This window comes from Hemitrygon akajei, chromosome 16 (genome assembly GCF_048418815.1).
Source record: "Hemitrygon akajei chromosome 16, sHemAka1.3, whole genome shotgun sequence".
Lineage (NCBI taxonomy): Eukaryota > Metazoa > Chordata > Chondrichthyes > Myliobatiformes > Dasyatidae > Hemitrygon > Hemitrygon akajei.
In genome coordinates this window covers 12,603,214-12,613,132 of record NC_133139.1, presented here as the reverse complement: position 1 = coordinate 12,613,132, position 9,919 = coordinate 12,603,214, and positions in this window count along the sequence as shown.

The window sequence follows — 9,919 nt, the reverse complement described above, 5'->3', positions numbered from 1 at the left end:
AATGCCCGTCTCCTTCCACTTCCCTCACACTCATCTATCTAAACGTCTTAAAAGTCCCTAATGTATCTGCCACTACCACCCCAGGCAGCACATTCCAGTCACCCACCACTCTCTGTGTAAAAAACCTTGCCGCTCACATCTCCTTTCAAATTACCTTGAAAGCATTCCCTCTGGGGAAAAGATACAGTCCGTCTACTCTGTCTGTGCCTCTCATAATCTTATAAACCTCCACCAGATCTCCCCTCAGGAGGAAACAACCCAAGTTATAACAATGCTCTTTAATTCAGACAGCAACTTCTGCACCCTCTCCAAAGCCTGTTAATGTTGAAACATCAACAGAAAACGTTGAGAACACTCAACATCCGTGGAAGTAAAAAGCAGGATCAAATAAGAAGCACGCCACTGGTAGTATTCAATAAGCACTGGGAACTTATCCCCACAACCTTAAGGAACTTATTATTTGGAAACCTATTAATACCAAAATTGGTATTATTAAAACTGATCATCCAAGTTCTACTCGGTTTACACGTAAGACTGTGAGGTTAAGCACAGCTCTAATGCCATATTTAGGTTTGCTAATGACACCATTGTCATAAGCAGAGTCAAAGGTAGTGACAATTCAGCATATAGGAGGGGAAAATTGTCTGAGTGGTGTCATAACAACCTATTACTGAATGTTAGCAAGAACGAGGAGCTGATTATTGACTTCAGGAGGAGGAACGCAAAGGTCCATGAGCCAGTCCTCATCAGAGGGTCAGCAACTTTAAATTCCTCCGTTTTATCATTTCAGAGGACCTCTCCTGAGCCCAGCACATATCTCCAATTACTTTACAATTACGAAGAAAGCATGGCAGTGCCACTACTTCCTTAGGAGTTTGCAAAGATTTGGCATGACATCTAAAACTTTGACAAACTCTGTAGATGTGTAGTGGGGAGCATATTGACTGTCTGCATCACAAACACTAATCCCCTTGAATGGAAGTAATAGATACAACCCAGTCCACCACAGGTAAAGCTCTCCCCACCAATGAGCACACCTACATGAAATGTTGTCACGGGAAAGCAGCATCCATCACCAGGAACCCCACCCCCCACTACCCACTACCCAGGTTCTTGCTTCTACCATTGAGAAAAAGGTTCAGGAATCTCAGGACTCACACCACCAACTTCGGGAACAGTTACCACCCCTCAATCATTGGGCTCTTGAACCACGGGGATAACTACACTCTACTTGTCCCATCATTGAAATATTCCCATAACCAATTGACTCACTTTCAAGGATTCTTCATCTCATGTACTTATCGCTTATTTATTTCAAGATTCAAGATTCAAAAACTTTATTGTCATTCTAACCGTACATCAGCTCTGCAGGGCAGAATGAGACAGCGTTTCCCAGGAGCAGTGCAATCATAACATAACAAACGCAACACTAAATAATAAACAGAACAATAACTAGTAAAACACAACAGCCACATGTCAGTTAAAAACCAGTTATAAGTGTCCAGTGCAAGTTAAAAGTGTCCAAAGCAGAGTCAGGTAGAACTGACTCTGACTGCCTGTGGGAGGAAGCTGTTTAGTAGCCTTGTGGTTTTAGTTTTGATGCTCCTGTAACATCTACCTGATGGCAAAAGAACAATTAATATTATTCTTTCTTTCCTTTTGTATTTGCATAGTTTGTTATCTTTTGCACACTGATTGAACGCCCGAGTTGGTGCGGTCTTTCGTTGATTATATTATGGATCTCAGGGTTGTATATGGTGACGTATATGTACTTTGATAATAAATTCACTTTGAACTTTGCTTCATTACCATTTATTGAAGGTATTCTGTTAGTTGTGAACATTACAGCAGTATGTCCATACAGAAAGGACACATGGAATACACTTGTAAAGAATTTCCAGTGGAAGAGTTCCCAAAGTTTTGCGTTTGGAGCGAAAGACCGAAATAGTTACAGTACAGGTACCTGATTTCTGTATATGTGACGCACCACCACACAAACATTGCAGTGTGTGCATAGAAAGGTCAAATGATGTACTATAACGTCCTTGTTTGAATTCTCTGTGCTGCATGCTGACTCTGTGAGGCATTGAGGCAAATAATAACTGGAGGACTGATCTTTCAGCAGGTGTGTTCTATCTTTAATTTTCCATCCCAATACTGTACCACCTCACTCCAAATTTTCCCAACCTATATCCTCAAAGTCCTCATCAACTGGTAGACCCACCTAATATCAGGTCGGTTCCTCACCCATATTATGCTCCTAACCCACCATTATGATTATCCACCAGTTTCCCCAACGATGATATACAAGGCACCAACCTCATCATATGCCCAATACTCTCCATTGACTGTTAAGCATGTTGGTATATCATTACATTCAAGTCTTTCTCTCTAGCATCATCCTGGATAGACCCAACTGTTTTTTTAAAATCAGATAGATTTCCCCATTTGCTCCACTCTCAAGAAAATCCATGTCACTAAGGTTAAGACCATTCCTTGCATCAATTTTCCCTCTTCCCCACCAGAACAAACCTCCCATCCTGAACCCACACCATACCTTCTTCTCCCAGTCTTCCCTCACTCCCTCCCGTATTTGTCACATCAGAAGGAGTATAGTTCAAAAATAGGCACAAGATACCAGAACAGATGTTCCCAGCCTGGGGTCCATAGACCTCTTGTTTAATGGTATTGGTTCATGGCATTAAAAAGGTTGGGAGCCCTGTGCACTAGAATACCTGTTGCTTATAAGTCATTGAGTATTTTTAAAGTGGAGGTTGATAGGTTCTTGATTAGTAAGGGTGTCAAAGGTTACGGGGAGAAGGCAGGAGAATGGGGTTGAGAGGGATAATAAATCAGCCATGATGGAATGGTGAAGCAGACTCGATGGGCTGAATGGTCAGATTCTGCTTCTATGTCTTATGGTTTTATTTATGGTGTTGTAAAGGATACCGAAGAAGCTTGTTATTCAACAGTAAGCTGTAAAATAATTTATTAAACCTTGCTGGACATGATTCACATAGACAGTGCAAAACCGTACTTCAACTTCAGACGTGGCTCCATAAATAATGGAGCTCGGCAAGGCATTTCTCATCAGATTAGCTGTTATCTGACTTTCAACTTCAGCTTATGTTGTTATGTAGATTCGAACCCTCCATTCGATGATGTACAGAGTTATGAATTGCTTTAGGGTAAATAGGATTATCAGGCTCTGAATGCAGCAAGGAGCTAGGGAAAGGACTGCCTTCCGGACTGCAGTGGGACACATTGAAACGGCAAGCGACCAACTTGTTCAGTCAGAATCACAATTAGAGTCGGATTTATTAGCACTGATATGGGTATTGCACTGTACTGCTGCCACAATGCAAAATAAATCTCATGACATACGTGAGTGATGATAAACCTGATTCTGATCTGGGTCTCTGTTGCGGACTGAGAGTGGGAAGGGGACAGGGAGAGGGGAATCATAGTTGGGGAAAAGAGAAGGGAGAGAGAAGGAAGTACCAGCAAGACATTCTGTAATGATAAATAAACCAATTGTTTGAAATCAAATGACCTTGCCTGGTGTCTCAAGTCTGGGTGTGTCTACATCTGTGCCAACCCCCACCCCTGGCACTCCTTCTCTGCCACCTCTCCTATTCCTCTCCCGCAGCGTTCCCAACATCCTTTGGTTCCACCAGATTTACAAACCCACTCTCCACTCCATGTTAACAAATAGAGGACTGTGCAAATGTCTTTGGCACCCTAGCTATATATCAAGTCGTGAAGTTTATTGATATTTAACTACAACCCTAACCCTAACCCTACATACATATATAATGTATATAGAAATGAGACAATGTTTCTTCGAACCAAGATGTAAAGCACAGTAATGCACAATAACTTATGAAGGTAGGGATAAAATCTACAAACGAATTACACATAAATAACTAACTAAAGTGTATTCATTTTAAATATTGTAAGGTATGGAACAGATTAACCAGTGACACTTTGAATACAATGTGGCAGGGAGTTCAGAAGCCTAATGACCTGAGGGGAGAAACTGTTTCTCATCCTGACCATTCTTGTTTTTATGCTTCATAGTCTGCTGCCTGATGGTACAAAGTCAAAGAGGATGCTGGACGGATGGGAGAATAAGACTTTGCAATGTATTGTATTTCATGAAATTTGTTGTTTTTTTTCCAATACATTAAAATTACTATATATTACAATAAGAAATAAGTATATATGTAGAATCTCACTCAGCAAACCCCTTATTCCTTCAACTATTCTGGGAGGGAGGAAGTGTGAAGTGAGATCCTTTTCTACACCTGAGAACTGTAAAGGGTAAATCATTGAATCTATTGAAGCCAGAGATTAACTTCTTAAGAGTCATGGGTTATGAAGGAAATGAGAGACAATAGTTTTGAGGCCAAGACTGAATCAGCTGCAATTTTATTAAATGGCGGATTAACCTGGAGGGACAGGTTGGCTCACTCATTGTCCTGTTTCTTAGACGGCAAAGCTCTTTGCAATATAAGAAAAAGAGCATCTGGCCAACTCTCAAAGAGATTTCACCAATCCTATTCTCCCAACCCATTCTCTTATACATGACCATTGATTCCCACAATTCATCTACCACTTAGCTGACACAAGATTAATTTACCGTAACCAATTAAACTAACAATGGACATCTCTATGAGATGTAGAAAGGAACTGGAACAAAACTAGAGTTTAAAAAAGTACCTACAAACTCTATACAGCAACAGAGATCAGGATTGAGCCCCGAGGCAGTCATTCTATCTGCTAAGCAACTGCGCGACCAAATAACAAAACAACCTTTACCTCCTGTCTAACTTCCACAAGCAGAACTGTCTGGATGGAGGGAATATGTTGGTCCACTCCAGGCCTCTCAAACATGTTTGACTCCATCCTTTCTCCCCCAAACCAATTCCATCCAATTCCTCTGACAGTTCCCAATTCCCTGGTCTCACCCTGCTCATCCTTACCTGTCCTTCTACAACTCCATACATTTGTTGTGGTTATCCACAGATATTGGAAAGGTTCTAGCAAATTGGAATAACACAAATGTAATGCATCAATCCAAAAAGGATTGATGGATTTAGGACAGTAAACGTAACATCTGTCATTGGGAAATTGATGGAATTGTTCAAGAGGTTCAACAGGACAATAAGAAAATCTTAATACAAGTCAGAATGTTATTATTTTTTGAAAGGGAAATGGCACATGCCGAAGTTCAATATCTTGTCTAACAACGAACAACCAGTTATCTTCACTCCATATTCCAACTGCCAAACCTGGACAAACAGTTGGCAGCTGCTGCATAAAGTGGGAAATATGAGATTAGCTAATCAGGAAGAAAGAATAGTAAAGAGTATTTCATTTCAATGGAGGAAAACTACAAGAGAATTGGATCTTCTCCCACATGAAACACAGAAATATGGTATGCAACCTTAGCAGGTAATGAAGAAGGCAAATAGAAAGGTTTTTTTATTTCTTTATTAATATCTTAAGGATTAGTTTTATTTGTCATATAAATATTGAAACATACAGTGAAATGATTTGTTTGCATCAAACCAAATCAGCGAGGATTGTCCTCAGTGTCGACATACTTCTGGTGCCAACATGCATGTCCAGAACGTCTTTATTGGACTGTGGGAGGAAACTGGTGCCCCTGGAGGAAACACATGTAGTCACAGGGTGAACGTACAAACACCTTACAGGCAGTGACGGGAATTGAACCTGATTGGTGATGATTGCTGGCACTGTAAAGCGATGCGATTACTGTTACGCTACCATGCGGAATTGAACAGAATAAGTGGGAAGTCTTGCTACAGTTGTAGACAGCGTTGGTGGATCCACATCTAAAGCATTTGTGTACAGGTTTGCTGTCCTTATTAAATGAGGAATATCCTTGCATTGCAAGAAGTTCATGGAGGAATTGGAAGGTTCGATTGGGATGAAGTGATTATCTTATGAGAACATGTAAGAGCCGGTTAGACTGATAGTCAATGACTTTGAAAGAATGGGACATGATCGCTTTGTGGCATATTAGGTTCTAATGGGTCTTTACAACATAGCTACATAGGGAAAATTTAATCCTATGGGGCAATCTTAGATCTGTCACTGTGATTCCTTAAGGTTGTTCTAGCCAGGGTTGGTAATGGGCACGAGCTCCCACTGTCTATTAAACACGTACAATCAAGCTGGATGAACTCAGCAGGTCGGGCAGCATCCGTTGAAATGAGCAGTCAATGTTTCGGGCCGAGAACCTTCGTCAGGTCTCGGCCCGAAACGTTGACTGCTCATTTCAATGGATGCTGCCCGACCTGCTGAGTTCATCCAGCTTGATTGTACGTGTTGATTTGACCACAGCATCTGCAGTGTACCTTGTGTTCCCACTGTCTATTAAGTGCTCCCAATGGCATGTGCCTCAAATAGTCTCTGAAAACCAAATCCAGCTCCTGGCCTTCATGTGTGGCTTAGCTACTAAGCCCAACGGAACTGTTTCTACTGACTTGAGGTGGGGCAAAGGTGGGTTACTGGTGCCTTAAAATCAGTCGCTTTGAGCAGATGGGGCTCATCAGCCGTGGTTGGCAGCTCATCTAGGAGAAGGAAAACTCTGACCTCAAACCTCCGCTGCCTTGCGGCTACACTCACTTATGAGGAAGGCTTAGGGAGTAAACTCTGAGGGAAAAATTGGGAGCTGGAGTCCCTAAAGCAGTCCTACATTGAGTTCAAAGCTGACCGGCAACTCCTATGATGCTGCTGCTGCCAAACTGTATCGGTCTCTGCCGTTCCTTTGGGCTCATCAGATGCACGGAGAGCCGGAGCTTGCTATGTGGGCAGCAGCTTGCTTTCCATATCGTACAGCCCAGCTTGCACAGGTAGGACGCAATATCCACGGTCAACTCTGTCTGACAGAGCCCTCACTGTGGTTTCAGAATAAAATATTCCCTACTGAAAGTGGAGGGAATCTCTCTTCTCAGAATGCAGGAATGTTTGGAATACCCTACCACAAGGAGGAATAGGGACTGGGATTTTAAGGCTAAAGTGGTGGTGACGATGGAGGAATTGGGATGGGGTGGGGTGGAGTTAGGAGGGATGGATAGGATTTGTCAACGGTTATGGGGATCCGGTAGGAAAGTACTGTTAAGAAAAGGTGGCACAGTAGCATAACACTATTACAGCGCCAGCGACCTGGGTTCAATTCCACCACCGTCTGTAAGGAGTTTGTACTTCTTAAACATTTAAGAGTGTACAACCTTCTTTTTAAAAATTTTAAAACTGTAGCTAAATGTAAATGACAATATTAATAAAATAATTATACATTCATAATGGAATATATATGTTCATCTGTCGAATTTTGCAAGATCTGCCAAACTTATTTATTAGATGGCAGAATTCCTTTGAGTGACTGTGTGGGTTTCCTCAAAGATGTACGGATTAGTTGGTTAGTTAATCACGTAGGTGTAATTGTAAAGACAAAAATCAGATCAGTCAGGAGATATAAAATATTGCAGATGTTGGAATCTAAAGCAACAATCTGCTGGAGGAACTCAGCAGATGGGACAGCATCAGTGAGAGGAAAAGAATCATTGAGGATCAGAGTGTCAGATCACCCAGGATCTCATTGAATGGCAAAGCAGATTCCAGTCCTGATGAAGGGAAGAATTAACTGTTTATTCTTTTCCTTAGATGCTGCCTGACCTGCTGAGTTCCTTTAGCATTTTGTATGTGTTACTCTAAATTTCCAGCATCTGCAAAATCTTCTGTATTCAAGATCCTGGATCCTGGACTTCCTGTCAGATTGCCAGCAGGTTGTAAGAGTGGGCTTCCTCAACTCCAACCCTCTGACTCTCAATACAGGAGCCCCTCAGGGCTGCGTACTCAGTCCTCTCCTTTACTCCCTGTACACCCATGACTATATCGCACCCACAGTCCCAATCTGCTCATTAAATTTGCCGACAACACTACATTGATTGGCCTTATCTCAAACAATAATGAGGTGGCCTACAGGGAAGAAGTCATCACTCTGACACAGTGGTGTCAAGAAAACAACCTCTCCCTCAATGTCGCAAGAACAAAGGAGTAACTTTCAGTTTCAGTTAGTCCTGACGGAGGGTCTCGGCCCGAAACACCGACTGTACTTCTTCCTATAGATGCTGCCTGGCCTGCTGCGTTCCACCAGCATTTTATATGTGTTGTCAGGTTGTGTACTGTATACATTCTCTTCTATGAACCTTCGAACCTCTAAGCAGTGGGATAAAAGAGGTTGGGAATCCCCGCATCAGGGAGATTTAAGGGACTTAGGCATATGGATGTAAGCAAGATTAGATTGATCTTGGAGTAGGTTAAAAGGTTGGCACAACATTGTGGGTCAAAGGGTCTGTCCTGTGCATCACTGCTCTACGACAATCAATAATCATTATTAAACGAAAGCAACAGAATCTGTCTAGGCATGGTTCAACATTCTGTCTACAAACAAGTTATCATCTTCACCCATGTTTTCAGATAAACAACAGCCTGGCAGATAATAAAATCTTTACAAAAGTCATATTTAACTTCAAGAAAGAAAATGTTGCAGATATAAGATTTATTTACATTCATGCCGAGAAACCATTATTAGATTTAATCATGAATTGTTTGCTACGACTATTATATCCCACGGCAACAACTGTTGCAAGCTCTGTAAAGCAGTAATTTCATCAACTCAATAACTATTTAATGGATATTTGGGAAACTAAGCAATTTTAAAACAGAAGCTAAATGTAAATGAATTTATTATTTAAAATAAATTTACATTAATTACGGAACATATTTGTAACCACTTGATGTTCACCTGCAGAATTTTGCAAGACCTGCCGAGCTCACTTATTGGATGGCAGACTTCCTTTGAGTTATCCATCGGTATGGCAGAGTAATTGGTTGATCTGATAATCTTAATTTCTATACAGGTGATAGTAAACCTGATTTTGATTCTGAACTGAATTTGAGGGGTTTGAAAATCTTAATTTCTATACAGGTGATAGTAAACCTGATTTTGATTCTGAACTGAATTTGAGGGGTTTGAAATTTTCTTCCAGTAAGATATTTTAAAAATAGAATCCAAGCTGTCTTCAAGGTACAAAACATTATAATTTTGTTCTGTTTTCTTATTTATGGGATGTGAGTGTAATGAATCTCAAGGTACTATTTGGTGACATATATGTACTTTGATAATAAATTTACTTTGAACTTTGAGTGTCATAAGACTATCATTGATTGCACATATTTGATTAGAATGTGCCTACGACTATTGCACAGCACTGTAGTAATTTTATGTATTGCACTGTACTGCTGCCACAAAATAAAACAAATTTCACGACATACAGTAACGGTAAATGTAATTTGGAGCTGAGTCTCTATTGTAGACTGAGAATGGAAAGGGGGCAGGGAGAGGAGGATCATGCTTGGGAAGAGGGAAAGGGGGAGGGAGCGGGAAGCAACAGAGAGACATTCTGTAATTATAAAAAAAAACAATTGTTTGGAATCAAATAAAAACACAAAATGCTGCCAGAACTCAGCAGGCCAGACAGCATCTATGGGAGGAGGTAGTGAAGACGTTTCGGGCAGAAACCCTTCATCAGGAGTTTGGAATCAAATGGCCTTGCCTGGTGTCTGAGGGTTGAGTGTGTCTGTACCCGCGGCACTTCCCATCCCTCGCACTCCTTCTCTGCCACCTGTCCCACACCCCTCCCGCAGCACTGCACCCTCGCTATTTCCAACATCCTCTGGTCCCGCCAGATTTACAAACTCACTCTCTGCTCCACGTTGACAAATACAGTACTGTGCACAAGTCTTAGGCACCCTAGCTATATATATCTGTGCCTATGACTTTTGCACAGTACTGTATATAAACAGACTCCATACTCAGTCTAAC